The sequence below is a fragment of the Budorcas taxicolor genome, chromosome 18 (assembly GCF_023091745.1).
Source record: "Budorcas taxicolor isolate Tak-1 chromosome 18, Takin1.1, whole genome shotgun sequence".
Classification (NCBI taxonomy): Eukaryota; Metazoa; Chordata; class Mammalia; order Artiodactyla; family Bovidae; genus Budorcas; species Budorcas taxicolor.
In genome coordinates this window covers 62,415,559-62,429,397 of record NC_068927.1, presented here as the reverse complement: position 1 = coordinate 62,429,397, position 13,839 = coordinate 62,415,559, and positions in this window count along the sequence as shown.

Sequence of the window (13,839 nt, the reverse complement as noted above, 5' to 3'; positions counted from 1 at the left end):
CCCTCCAGGCTCCTGCGTCCCTGGGATTTCCCAGGCAAGAATTCTGGAGTGGGTTGTCGTTAAGTCGCTCAGTCCTGTCGGACTCTTGGCAACGCTATGCCAGTAGGCAGGGTTCCCTGCCGTTCACCGTCTCCGAAACTTGCTCAAACTCCTGTCTGTCGAGTCGGTGATGACATCCAGCCATCTCATCCTCTGTTCTGCCTGCCTTCCGTCTTTCCCAGCATCAGGGTCTTTTCCAGTGAGTTGGCTCTTCACATCAGGTAGTCAAAGTATTGGAGCTTCAGCATCAGTCCTTCCAGTGAATATTCAAGGTTGATTTCCTTTAGGATTTGTTATAGAAAAATGAGAATCCAGTGTCGCAAAGCACACCTCGGAAGACACTCAAGACAGCGGAGTACAGTTAATTACCCTAGCAGGTCCAAGGGGAATCGCTTTCGAACAAGGACCCTGACATTTTCGAGAGACTCGGTTTTATACCCTCACTAAGTGACTGTTTACATGTTCACAGCTTTTTTTGATGTATATGATTTAGTTTTACGACATGTAGCTGTAGGGAGAACTAACAATTAAGGTTAAAGGGGAACAGTAATTATACTTCATGGGGGATATCTTCATTGTTAATCTAACCTGGGCAGCCTGACCTTAACGCCAGTCTTTGCTATCTGTGGGGAGAGAGGTCTCCAAGGAGACCTGGTTTTACTTTAAAGATTGTTTCCTCATTCTTGGGCAAAGTCGAGGCCCAGTTCACCTGCTGTCTTAAGATGGCTGACAGGCCTCAAGATGGAGTTCCTCCTGCCCTCCTCAAAGCAGCCCCAACAGACTGATGGTCTTAAGGGACTCGTCTTGCTGTACAAGAATCTGCTCCAGCACCACAATCCAAAACAATGAATTTGTCTATGTTCAGCCTTCTTTATGGACCAACATTCAAAAAGCAAAACTTTGATTCTAATTTTTATATCATAGGCTCTTCAGATAAAACATTCAGTTGCTTAAGCAGTGCATAAGAACATGATAAAATTTTTATTTTCTACTGTTCCCCTTACATAATTGTTGAGATGATCTACAATGTATATATAATATTTAAATCATGAGTAATGTGATAATGCCATTTATCATGTTTTAAAGATAATCCACAAAAATGTCTCCTTACCTATTTACACCTCTCATACAGTGGTTGCCATATGCAGCTGTTTTTGGTTAGATGCCACATCCAGACTCAATGGCAGTATGTTACGTGACAGGTTAAAGCAAAATCAGAAAACCCGTGAATTTAATTTGAAAATGTATATGATATTACATATTTTAGGAATTTTATATTTGGAGAGAAGAAAATACAGTCGACCTTTGTATCTGCATATCCATGAATTCAATTGAAGCATAGAAAATATTTGGGAAAAAAAATTCCATGATATTCCAAAAAACACAGCTTGAATTTGCCACTCATCTCAACTATCTCCATAGCACTTACGTTATATCTGGACTTCCCTGGTGGCTCAGATAGTAAAGAATGTGCCTGCGTTAGAGGAGACATGGTTTGATCCGTGGGTGAGGAAGATCCCCTGGAGAAGGAAATAGCCACCCACTCCAGTATTCTTGCTTCCCTTGTGGCTCAGACGGTAAAGTGTCTGCCTACAATGTGGGAGACACGGGTTCAATTCCTGGGTCGGGAAGTTCCCCTGGAGAAGGAAATGGCAACCCACTCCAGTAATCTTGCCTGGAAATTCCCATGGACGGAGGAGCCCCGTAGGCTACAGTCCGTGGGCTCGTAGAGAGTCAGACACGACTGAGTGAGTTCACTTCCAGGATTCTTGCCTGGAGAATTCCTGGGACAGAGGAGCCTGGCAGACAGAGGAGTCCGACTCCATGGGGTTGCAAAGAGCCGGTCACGACTGAGCAACTAACATTACATTATTTTGAGTATAAAGACCTTTGTTGTCTGCCGGGAGCCACCACGGGAGATCCCAGCCATGACAAGGTCATGTGGAAGAGAACTGTTAAGCAAGGCTTCAGAACTCAACAGGCTCCCTAGGCTTTCTCGAGCATCTACACCAAAATTAGAATCTGTCTGTTTTACTATTTCATGACTTTCACCAACTCCTCTGACATTAACAGGAGGCTATTCCTGACCACCTTTCTCTGGAGAAAATTAACTTAGGGCTATAGCTAATAAGTCTCTTGGACATGAGAGAAATATTTCAAATCAAAACCCCTCTGTTAGCATTCTAGCTTGCTTGGCAGGTATATCCAGACTCTTGCAGCTACACATGTGATTATTTACAGCCTCCCAACTGTGAGAGGCATGGGAAGCCTAAAACATAGAGCCTTTTAAAGAGTTAGAAGTTATTAGAGTAGTGCTGGTATAGGATTTCATTATTGGGTCAATGCTTGCTGCTAAGTTCCCATATCTCTTACCCACTGTGCACCTGGGAGTGCATTAGTTAACATACTTGGAAAGTAAGAAAAACAAGCGTAGCCTTGAAATTAACCACATCAGACTTTTGAGCTAATTGGTTCTTTCTTGTAACTCACTGCACCTTTGCTCCGTGAGAAATGTAACTTGTTTAATACTTTCTGAGGCTGACATAGATTAGAAATATAAGAAAAAACACTTTGAGGGAAAATAAGTTTTCTGGTTGAACAGCCTTTATCCAAAGAGGGTCATAAAATGTTCACAGGCCTCCAAGGCCAGAAGATAATGTACACAACATTGTCTATGGGAAAGATTTGCAGAAAAAATCCTGGTTTCGATAAAGACAAAACAGATGTAATGTTTGGGCTGACTCTGTATGACTTTGCATCTTTCATTTCCCTCTATGTACAAGTAAAGGTATAAAAGACCCTTTCGAAAATAAAAACAATGGGCCTCGTTTACTGAAGCAGCTTGGTCTCCTCGTGTCAATCATTTTGCCCCTCTCCCTCCCTCCCTCTTTTTCAGGCTGATCCCTTGGAGCATAGAGGCCCCCTGCGTTCACTTATCTGCTGGGGTTTCTAAGACCTGAAGGGGAAGATGTTCTGCGTCTTCACTCCCTCGGGAGAACGGAAGGCACCTGTGGCCTCCGTGAACAGGGCAAACTTCTTGTCTCGAAGTTTTATTGGCTTTCTATGTAAACCAAGGAATATCAGCCTCTTTCTTTCCTCTATTTTCTTATCTACAATATTCTTTGTTTATCTCTTTTAAATCATCCGTCAACGCCGTTTTTCCTTCAGGTTCCCCTGGATCCTGCGAGGGCTGGACCCCGGCAGCTGTCAATGTGATGCCTTGCTTTTTAACTTCCTTTCCAGGAAGCAGAGGTCTTTTAATCTCCTGCAGTCAGCTTCCTCAGAGATTACACTATTGAAATGTTCTGCCCTGCCCGCCGTGTCCCGAGGCCCCGCAGGCCTCACCTTCCGATGGTGCATTGCAGACTGAGCTTCCTTCCTTGATCCGCACCCTGACAGCTTGTCTCCTTTTAGGCCACTTCCCAGGCCGCCCCTGCAGTTTCCCTGCCGGCCTGCGCAGCTTCCTGTATCCGGAAGCGGAGAGCGGGCGGTGCAGCTCTCAGCAGCGCGGCGTGAGTTTCTCTCTTTCTTAGTCACACATGCCACTCTCATTCGGCTTCCTTCGGTACCCCGGGTCTGAGGGTCTCTGCTGACTCTAAATCCCCGCGCCCGCCCCACCAACCCCAGCAAATTCAGACGCCTCCGTAAGCCGCGAAGGGGCGCCTCCCTTTTGGTTTAAAGTCTGCACTGAAGGTGGTTCCTGCTTTTGGAGCTCGGAAACGCTGCGTTTTGCACCTCCTTCCGTCTTAAAACCATTTACTGTCCCCTCTGCACTTCCTGCAGCGCATAAAATTCTTTTCTACGAGGTGGGTATTTATGCTCCGCGGTCCTCAGCCTCTCCGTCTCGGCCCCTGGAGACCACGTCCTCTCCCAAGTCCTAGGCTTCTGGGGAGTGCGCCCCGCTCCTGAGACCCACTCCCTCCCAGCGCCCATATCTCCTGGCTCCTTGTCTTCATAATGACCCTGTGTCGAGGTGGGTGACCTGGGCCAGCCACTTGACCCCCTGGTTCTTCCATCCCAATTTCCACCAGCTGGAATTTGGCTCTTGCAGGAGGAGGCCTTCTTATTCAGCTGCCATTCCCATAAATGGAGGGGGGTGTGGGGGGTGGGGAGGGGACTGTCATGAGAGGCAAAGACGTCGATTTCGAGAGAAACAGAAAACTGAAAAAAGCCTGAGGAAGAACCGATGACAATGAAGAGGATTGGTGAGGAACTTGCGAAGAGAGAGCAACATGAAAGAGGAAGTTTTGAAGGTTGCGGATAGGCAAGGACAGAAGTTTAGAGAAAAGCAGGATCTCCGGAGAGTTAAAGGTGAGCAAAATAGGAAGGTGTTCAGTCCAAGTCTTTGTGACCCCTGTATCTCTCAGAGTTTGCTCAAATTCATCTTCATTGAGTCCAGGGATGCTATCTAACCATCTGATCCTCTGCCGACCCCTTCTATAGCCTTCAAGTTCAGTTCAGTCGCTCAGTCGTGTCTGACTCTGCGACCTCATGAATCGCGGCATGCCAGGCCTCCCTGTCTATCACCATAGCCTTCAAGTAGAGGGGTGTGTATCAGGGGCCCAAAGAGGACGACAGTGGAGAGGCGTTCACACAGAGAGCCCGCAAAGGGGATACGAGAGTTGGAACCTTGGCTTACAGAACAATATCCTTGCTGGAAGAGAAAGGGGACTCCTAGTGATCGGGCTTCCCTCGTGGCTCAGCTGGTAAAGAATCCGCTGGCAACGCGGAAGACCTGGGTTCGATCCCTCGGTTGGGAAGATCCCCTAGAGAAGGGAACAGCTACCCACTCCAGTATTCTGACCTGGAGAATTCCACAGACTACAGCCATGGGTTCGCAAGAGTCATCAGGACTGAGCGACTCACTCACATCCAGTAATTGGAGGAGCTGAGAAAGCAAGCAAGGTGAAAGGAAGCATAGCCACTTGGGGGTGCCAGAGAGTTGGGGGAAAGGGAGGGCAGAGAGGAGGAAAAAGGCAGAAATTCATGAAGATTTAGGATCATCGAGGAGGTTGGAGTAGAAGCATTTTGCAGGGAACAGATGGCAGCGAGAGGCCAAATGGGAGTCAGGGAAGAGGTAGAGAGGAGGACAAGCAGAGCAGGAGAGCAGAGGGGAAGAGAAGGGGAGACAGAGAAAGAAGTAGGGAATCTCTGGAGGAAATAGAGGAGTTAAGACAGGTATATAATTTACAATTTATGCAAGTTAGAGAAGTTAAGTTCTTACTGAATTGTAAATTCCTATAGCTACAACAAAAGGAAGGGGAACACAGGCTTGTAGAAACTATGATTGATTATAGCAAAAGAAATAATTGCTATGGCTACAACTGGTCCCTGTGAAATGTCTGGTCCAAGTCCCAAGTTCCTTGGTGCTTGCAGCAAGTTTCTAGATGTCACATTGTTCAGGCCCAATCTGTTTATCGAGGACTGTTGGAGGAAGAGAGTGGGTCATTCCAAGCCCGCCAAGAGAGTCAAGCCATCCAAGAAGTCCTCTGTCATGGTAATGCTCCATTGTAGTATTAGTAACTGTTCTGGCTATACTTGTGCAGCAATTAGACACAGTGCTCTTAACACCATCTGAGCAGTTAGATAACCACATACCATGGGGCACCCAATCGTCAACTGTATGATAAGCCGCAAATATTAATTTTCCTTACTTGGCCTGACATTTGTCCCAATGAACAGGAATATATTTTAAGTTCTTATTAGTTAACCCTTTGCATAGTGTTCGTTGTTTTTTCCCTAATTCTTTCCGTAAGTTTCAGTAGTATAAACATGGTTCACAGGCAAAGAAAGGGCAGTAAATATCATCGAAGCAGTGTCCGAAAGCCTTCTTTTGGAGGCAGGATGAAAGCCGAAGTTTGTCAATTAACGTTTATGCATAATTCTGCTGGGCCCATACACAAAGGAAGGACTTCATAACCTAGAGAGATATTAGTTTCCCTTCTTCTTCAGGGTGTGCTGCTACTGCTACTGCTAAGTCGCTTCAGTCGTGTCCGACTTTGTGTGACCCCATAGACAGCAGCCCACCAGGCTCCCCCGTCCCTGGGATTCTCCAGGCAAGAACACTGGAGTGGGTTGCCATTTCCTTCTCCAATGCATGAAAGTGAAAAGCGAAAGTGAAGTCGCTCAGTCGTGTCGGACTCTTAGTGATCCCATGGACTGCAGCCTACCAGGCTCCTCCGTCCATGGGATTTTCTAGGCCAGAGTACTGGAGTGGGGTGCCATTGCCTTCTCCCTTTAATTCTCCATCGAGAAGGCATATGTATGGAGTCATTAGTTAATACGATTGGTCCTCTCTCCGTCTATTCTATGACCTGAAGTAAAGGGGGGTTGGGTATGAAAGCCCATTAAGTGTGAGTAATTGCTTCAGCTTGAGCTGGGGAGGGGCAAGCAAGCAGAGCAAGCATAGCAATAAGAAGGTTTTCAGGACTCCAAGGTATTCTCTGTTGAGAAATCAGATTTTCAGCTTTATTAATAAGGGTTTTTATTTGTCCCCAAGAGGGGAGATAAAAAGGTTGATGCTGCCGAGGGTGGTGTTTTCTGGAGATCTTTAGAGCCGCCATGGCCTGTATTGGAATTTCTTCCTCCCGGCACTTTTGTTCTTCAGTCTCTATCTCAAAGGCTGGGGGACCCCTTGGGTCGGATCTTCCGAAGAGGAAGCCGTATGAGTTTGTTGGATCCATCTGGTGAAATACAAGCATACCCCTTTCCCTGTAAGATTAATTTCCCAGATTTCCATTGTTTATTCAACCCATCCTGATACCAGCTGGGCAGAGGAAGAAAAGAGTCCTTCAATTCCTTGAAATGTTTTTCTGCTCTTGTCAAGATATCTCCTTGAGGTAAGTTTAAAAAATTTAAAACAAATAAAGTTATATTGACAGTAGCTATAGAAAGAAAGGAAAGCGGTAATGATGAAAACATTCCTAGGAAATATTTCAGTCTAAAAAAAATGATCTAGAGATCTGTTTGGGGACTGGTATTTGACTGTGGTTTTGAATTAATGTGTTGATTTCTTCCTCATTCTGTACATACATTTTTTTCTGATATAAAAAGAAATGGGATCTGACTGTTTTAAGTGGTTTGTGTTATTTGCGGCAAAGGATTAGGAGCAAACAGTCAAACATTTTTTCCTAAGTGAAATTATTGAAAAGCTGATGGAGAACAACTTGATAAATGAAACGCTGCTCACATCCAAATACCTGACCTTTTCCCGGAAAAGAAACGTAGCCTGGCAGCTGTTGAATCTCTCTGTTCAGTGTGTTAAGGAAGATGATTATAGTTTCAAGACAGACCTGAAAAGAAGGTGAATAGTTTGCATTTTTGATACTCTTAAGAACAAATAACTTATTTCCCAAATGGTGCCTTTTTTTTGGTTTTTGTTTTGTATTGTGAAACAGGCATTGAAGTTGATCTTATTTTGTTTTAAGAATCTTACAGACTGGAAATAGAAATAAAGCTATATTAACAATAGTTATAGGCTTAAAGAATATATTGCATTAGAATCTAGTAAAGTCTGCTCTGGATAAGGAAGATAGTTTTAGTGTATAATGTGTTAGTTTAATTATGTCTTGTGTTTGTGGATTATAAGGAATGTTTGTAATCTGTTTAAGAGAGAATGAATTTAAAAATTGTTTGAATTGTTTAGAAATATAGGCAGGGCCATTGTCTGTCTTTATCGAATTAGGTGTTATTGGAAAGTAAGGTAATAGGTGGGTTATAACATGTCATGTAGTTTCATTCCAGAGAGGTGTGGCCCCTATGAAAGAATTTGTATCGATTCAGACATATAAGAAGGAAGAGGAAGAAATTCAGGGCAATGAGTTATATCCATTTGTCATAAAATTCTTTTTTATTTATCATAAACCCTTTTTATATTTTTATATTTATCATTTTATTTGCCATCTCTCATATCTTTTTATTAAAAGCATATATTTTATTTTTCTTTAGCAGTTATGAAGTGTATTGTATGTTAGCATTTTATAGATTGGTGAATATATTTATTATATTATATCATTATATATTTATTTATATATATATAAAGTTACATTTTTGCTGACAAATTTAGTTTACCTCAAACCTAGGCATAATAAAAGTATCATACAATGTTGATGACTTAAGACGTGTCTTAATTAGATTAGCAAGCAATTATATTTAAATTTTATTTATATTTAAATAAACATTATTTTTAATATTGTATATTTTTCAGTTCACGTGAAGTTGAATTAAATAGAGGTCATTAACTTCATATTATCCAAACACAAAGACATATATTGAGACATAGATAATTTTAGATAGATAGGCATAGTTTTCTGCTTGAAATTTAAAATATCTTTGTGTCGTATTATTATTATTTTTGAGTTTCACCAGTTTGTTTACGGCTGGAGTCCTAGATAGAGTGGTCTGTGTATCCCAAGGACATGATAAGAGTTAAGTTTAGGGTTTTTTTCAGGCCTGTTTTTGTTTCCCAGGCAGAACTGGAGCTCCAAAATAGTATTTTAACAAGTTAACCTTTTCCTAACTGCATGTGTAAGAAGACCGGTTTTGCAATTTCAAAAGAGTTTATTTTAATCAGTATTCTCTAGAGTCTAAAGAATATCCTGGCCATTCAGTGTCAAAAATATCATTTCTCCTTTTTGTAGTTACAATATATTCACGATATATGCATGAAAGAAATGCTGTCACATTGGATGTAAAGCCTTGACTACAAAATTTTAACAAATAGTAGGACTGCTAAGCATACCTTTAGGTAACATACTCTACTGAAATCTTTTATGAGGCCCAGTGTGATTAGGAATAGGGCGAGACAAAGTGAATCTCTCTTGGTCTAAAGGGTGTAAAGGTATATTTAAAAAGCAATTTGTAAATCAATAATAATAATAATATGTCAATTTTGAGGAATAGTAGTAGGTGATGGGAGAAGGCAATGGCAACCCACTCCAGCACTCTTGCCTCGAAAATCCCATGGACGGAGGAGCCTGGTAGGCTGCAGTCCATGGGGTCGCTAACAGTGGGACACAACTGAGCGACTTCACTTTCACTTTTCACTTTCATGCATTGGAGAAGGAAATGGCAACCCACTCCAGTGTTCTTGCCTGGAGAATCCCAGGGATGGTGGGCTGCCGTCTATGGGGTCGCACAGAGTCGGACACGACTGAAGCGACTTAGCAGCAGCAGCAGTAGGTGATGGAATTCCTGGTTGTAATGCACCCATAGGTTTCATAGATGCATTAACTTTTCTAAGGTCTGTTAAAAGGCACCATTTGTTAAATTTCTTTTTTATAACAAAAATAGGAAAGTTCCAAGAAGAGCAAGATGCCTCAATATGTTTCAATTCAAATTGTGTGTCTATAAGTTCTTTAGCAGCCTGTAATTTTTCTTTTGTAAGGGGCCATTGCTCTGTCCAACTAGGCTCGTCATTCTTCCAAGTTATTTTGATAATTGTTTTGTTTCTTAAATGAGCAGTGGCCCCTAGGAAAAATGTGGAATGTATATCTGAGTTTGCCATTGCATAAGTAAGTCCCTTCCTATTAGATTAAGGGGTGCATCTATCATAGAAGCTCTTAATGTTGCAGGCTGGCCTTCTGGTCCCTCACATGGGTGTATCTGAACACTTTGATAGACTTCTTGTACCTTAGTTTGAGAAATTCCCACAATTTGGCAAGAGACCTATAGGCCAGGATTTTCTTTGGGCCATAAGTGTTTGGAAATAATAGTAATATCAGATCCATTGTCGAGGAGACCAGAAAATCTTGTACCATTAATTTTGATATTTATATTTGGTTGGGCACATAGAGATACCAATGATGTCCATAAGGATTGGTTTTGTTCTGTACTGCCGAATCTGCTTGTCCATACATTATTAGAGGAGTTAATAGAAATGTAAGGCAAAAGAAGTAATTGAGCAATTTTGTTTTCCTTTTTGAATTGCCATAGAATCTGAGATGACATCATAATTTGAATCTCTCCTTTATAATCTGAATCAATTACTCCAGGGTGAACAGTAATTCCTTTAGAAGTCAAACTAGATTGGCCAAGCAAGAGACCGAAGGTTTGTGGGGGCAGGGGTCCAAAAAGTCCAGTAGGTACTCTAGAAGAGACTGCTTGAGGGTAAAGGAAAAAATCATTTAGGGCTGGTATGTTGATGGCAGCACTGCCGGATGTTGAGGGTTTGAGGGAAAAGATAGAATTTGCCCCTGGTTTTTGTTGTAGGGGACCTGGTTGGGGGGGGTCCCCTGTTTGGAGTTTCCTGGAATAGATTTTTCATCAATATCAAATTTAGATTTACAGTCTTTGGCCCAGTGCATTCCTCTAAGGCAGAGAGGGCAGATTCTTCGAAGTTTTCTATTAGCCTTCTTAGGGCAGTCCCTTTTTAAATGGTTTTTATCTCCACATGTAAAGGATCCTTCATTTCCCTTTCTAAAGGCAGCAACCATTGTCTCAACTAGCATTTGCATCTTTTGAGTTTCTGATATCAACAGTAGCACCTCAGGTTTACCACCTCAGAGAACTTGTAGTGTCTGTAAAGACAATTCTCATAAACAAGAGAGTGCTGTTATACATCTCTCAGAACTGGTACCAGATCAGGAAGCACAAATGAGTGTAACATAAGTTTTCTTCAGAACTCAGAACTCACTATACATCAAAGAATCCATACAGGAAGAAAAGCATATAAATGTAACATATGTTGTAAGGCGTTTAATGATAAATTGACCCTTGTAGTTCATCAGAGAAACCATACTGGAGAGAAACCATAGAAATGTGATGTGTGTGGAAAGGCCTTTAGTTGAAAAGCAAGGCATACAGTTCATCAGACCCTTCATACTGGAGAGAAACCATATACATCTGAAGAATGTGGCCGTGGCTATACTCAAAAGTCAATATTTTTAATTCACAGGAGAATTCATACCATATAAATGTGATGTATGTGGCTGTACTCGAAAGTCAATACTTGTAATTCATTGGCGATTTCATACTGGAGAAAATCCATATAAATGTGATCTATGTGACAAGGCATTTAGTCTAAATTCACGGTTTGTAGTTCATCAGAGAGTTCATACTGGAGAGAAACCATGTAAATGTGATGTGTGTGGCAGGCCTTTAGTGTAAATTCAAGGCTGGTAGTTCGTCGGAGAGTTCATACTGGAGAGGAACCATATAAATGTGATGTATATGGACAGGCCTTTAGCCAAAATTCAATCCTTGTAATTCATCAGAGAATTCATACTGGAGAGAAAGTTTACAAATGTAACAATTAGGACAAACATTTTAGTGCACAGTCATCCTTAAATTGCCATCAGGCAGTTCCTACAGGAGGAAAAGTGTAGAAAAGTGATTTATGTGGCAAAGTCTTCAGTTGCAGGTCTTTGCAGTTCATTGGAAGCATATTGGGGAGAAACCATATAAATAATGATCTATCTGGCAAGGCCTTCAGTCAAACGGGAAACGTTGCATTTCATCAGAGGATTCATATTGGAGAGAAACTGTGAAAATGTGCTGTGTGTGGCTGATGCTTTACTGGAAACCCACAGCTTGGAATTCATCAGAGAATTCATACTGGAGAGAAACCATATAAATGTGATCTCAGTGGTAAGGCCTTTAAATGCAAACCTTGCAGTTCCTTGGAGAATTCATACTGGAGAGAAACCTTACAAATGTAACCATTCTGACAAAAGTTTTACTGCACAGTTAGCCTCACCATCATGCAGTTCATACAGGAGAGACAGCATAGAGATGTGATGTATGTGGGCAGTGCTTGAAATGACCATCTAAGAAATCAGATAATTCATAGTAGAGAAAAATGTTACAAATACAAAAGTTATGAGAAACATTTTAGTGCAGATGTACTGAGTGTAGCAAAGCTTTTAGTCAGAGTTCAGGCCTTATAATTAATCAAAGAATTCATACTGTATAGAAACCATACACTGGAGAAGGAAATGGCAACCTACTCCAGTGTTCTTGCCTGGAGAATCCCAGGGATGGGGGAGCCTGTTGGGCTGCTGTCGATGGGGTCGCACAGAGTCGGACATGACTGAAGCGACTTAGCAGCAGCAGCAGCAGCAGCAGCAGAAACCATACAAATGAAAGAAATATGGTAAAGCTTCTAGTGCATGTTCAGCCTCAGCTGACTGTTGGGCAGGTCACACAGGAGGGAAACCACATAAATGGAATTTTCAAGGCAAGAGTACTGGAGTGGGTTGCCATTTCCTTCTCCAGGGCAATTCCCAACCCAGGGATCGAAGTGAGGTCTCTCGCATTGTAGACAGACAATTTACCTTATGAGCCACCAGGGAAGTCCTCTAAAATAAGTATAAAACTGCCAAAGAATAAATTATTTAGTGAATCCTCAGTTTATGACACCACCTAAAGGTCATGCCATATTCTGTACACTGGTAAGATTCTCTCTAGTATGGATCATCTGATGGCTAGTGCAATGTGAGCCCCAAGTAAAGGTTTTACACACTCATGTCACTTGTAAGCTTTCTCTCCAGAAAGACTCCTTTACTGAATCCTGACTTAGGATTGTTGTCTAAAAGCCCTGACACACTCATTGCATTGATATAGTTTCTATCCAGTGTGAATGTTCTCAAGAAGCCTAAGGTGTAAACACACCTGACAGAAGCCTGGACACACTGACTGCATTCGGATGGTCTCTCCAGTCTGTCACCTGATGTCTCTTGAGGACTGAATGCCACCTGAAGGATTTGCCACACTCTTACATTTGTGTCTCTGCATTACGAATTCTCTGCTGATGGGAAAGGTGAGACCTGTTATTGAAGCCCTGGCCGCACACATTATATTTACATGATTTCCTCCAATCTTAAGATTGGAGGGACGGACTGTGCTCCAAATGTATGGATTCTCAGTATGAATTCTCAGTATGAATTTTGTCATGTTTTGTAAATACTGAATGCCTTCCAAAAGACACCACATGCCTATGTGGGTAAGATTTCCATTCAGAATTAATTACGTGATGGTTAGTCACGTCTGAACACAGAACCAAAGCTTTGCCCCACCTACCACATTCGTGAGGTTTCCTCTAGTTTGACTTTTTTGAGGGTCAAAAGGCTTCTTGAAAATATTCACAATGGATAGAAACTATATCAGTGTAATGAGTGTGTCAGGGCTTTTAGACAACAATCCTAAGTCAGAATTCAGTAAAGAAGTCATTCTGGAGAGAAAGCTTACAAGTGACATGAGTGTGTAAAACCTTTACTTGGGGCTCACATTGCACTAGTCATCAGATGATCCATACTAGAGAGAACCTTACCAGTGTACAGAATATGGCAGGACCTTTAGGTAGTGGCTTAAACTCAGGATTCACTAAATAATTTATACTTTGGCAGTTTTAAGCTTTATTTTATGCTTTATGGAAGTTTTCATAATTACTGCTCACTCTTTAGGTGTGTAAGAATATATATCCTGGAGTTAAACCACACAAATGTAATATTTGTGGGAAGTATTTTACCAAACATCCAAATTCAGGAACATTCTGGAGCAATGCTCAAATGCAATGGGAGTGGGAAAAATTTCACCTTGAGTTGAAGTGTTAGACAAGACTCCATAGTGAAGAGGAGTCTTGGAAATGGATGGGCAAGGGCTTTCTGGAGGGTTCAGAGTACACTGCTGCTCCTGCTGCTAAGTCACTTCATTCGTGTCTGACTCTGTGCAACCCCATAGATGACAACCCACCAGGCCTCCGTGTCCCTGGGATTCTCCAGGCAAGAACACTGGAGTGGGTTGCCATTTCCTTCCCCAAGGCATGAAAGTGAAAAGTGAAAGTGAAGCCGCTCAGTCGTGCCA